The sequence below is a fragment of the Haplochromis burtoni genome, unplaced genomic scaffold (genome assembly GCF_018398535.1).
Source record: "Haplochromis burtoni strain Fernald_Lab_line unplaced genomic scaffold, NCSU_Asbu1 Contig_166, whole genome shotgun sequence".
Classification (NCBI taxonomy): Eukaryota; Metazoa; Chordata; class Actinopteri; order Cichliformes; family Cichlidae; genus Haplochromis; species Haplochromis burtoni.
Window position 1 is genome coordinate 1 of NW_024582527.1, and position 1,449 is coordinate 1,449.

The window sequence follows — 1,449 nt, forward strand, 5'->3', positions numbered from 1 at the left end:
AACATGTGCATCCATGTTCCACGTCTCTCAGCTCGAGCCCACCGTTTCCAGCCACTGTAAATAAGTTCACCAAACTTCATTCTGAGTCCGCGTTTGAGTCTTTTAGACTCTGACATAAAAGGAATACAAACTGAAACATAACCACATGACAAACATCATTTTATTCATTTAAATATGAAATGTAGTGAAAAAAATCTTGGTTATTTGCATATTCTTCACACTTAAATGTTTCAGATAAAGCAATTATCAATAAACAATTAATAATAAATTATCAATTTATTAAGAGCAAAAAGCTTTTTACAAAATCCACATTCTGATAGCGTAGGATTAGGATCAACACTGATGCTGATCTCGCTCTAAATGACCTATAAAAATTCAGATATTTTCCACTTGGGTGTCCAAACAGGATTTTTCTTTGTTTTTAAATGGGGGATATTCATTTGCTCTTCCTTAAACCCCAGCTGGGTTTGCCAGTAAATATTAAGAACATAAAGTTACAAAGTTCTCAGGATTTAGAAATTGCTTGATTTAATTTCATGTATTTTTATTTTTAAAACACTTGATGTGTTCAATTATATGCAAAGACTCACCTCGTTTTCAGAAGCCCAACTGCTGCACATCAACAGCAGCTCAGCCACTCCCAGAGCAACTATAAGGTTCTTATGGACAGTTGTGCGGTCTGATTTAGGGACACTGTACAAACACACACACGCAAGGACACACAGTAAAAATATGTGAGCAAAGCTCTTACAGCAGTTCTCGGGATTAAAAAAGTTTTACTGCGATGCTGTTCACACATCTACAGAGCACAATGTTCTGCTTTTTTCCGCTCCATTTATTGATGGGAATCTAGCAGGGTTATATGAAATGCTTTTCACCCTTGATGCTTTACAGAGTGCACTCTGTGACGTTTGTGACTCACCCCACGGAGATGAAGAGGATGAAGGTGAAGAGGAGGCCACACAGAGACACTCCACAGCCAATGAACGTCAGCACCTGCAGAGCTTTTTCATTCTCTGGGCTCCTCTGACACAGTAACACACATTTACAGACACACACACACACACACACACACACGCACGCACGCACACACACACAGAGCAAATGTTGTATTAATAGCTCATAGTGAAGATGAAAGCACAAATAAAATCCAGAGTACCACAGCCGTGACAGCTGAGTAGAGGAATATTACCTGGGCTTCATACACCTGCAGCAGTAATGCAAAGTTGGTGGTGTGGTTGCAGTAGCACACAGTATATCCATACTGCTTGGACACTATTTCACAGCCCTTGGTATTCCACCACCCACCAGCGTCTGGGCTAATAAGACACAATTTATTCAACAAACACAATTTACATATGTACATCCCCATTTTTGATTAAAAAATTACATTTATTCTGGTTTTATGGGGAATTTAAAGAAATTCAAAATACAAATCCTTAAAAAAAA

At 38.4% G+C, this 1,449-nt stretch overlaps 1 long non-coding RNA gene across 1 annotated transcript; it reads right to left on the reverse strand.

The window, feature by feature from the left end:
* Positions 1-590: 590 nt before the first annotated feature.
* LOC102301659 lies at positions 591-1,319 on the reverse strand (the record flags this gene model as incomplete). Its single annotated transcript, XR_316501.3, is given in 3 exon segments — positions 591-693; positions 923-1,026; positions 1,193-1,319. It is a non-coding gene; the product is annotated as an adhesion G-protein coupled receptor D2 (long non-coding RNA).
* Between the last annotated feature and the right edge of the window lie 130 nt (positions 1,320-1,449).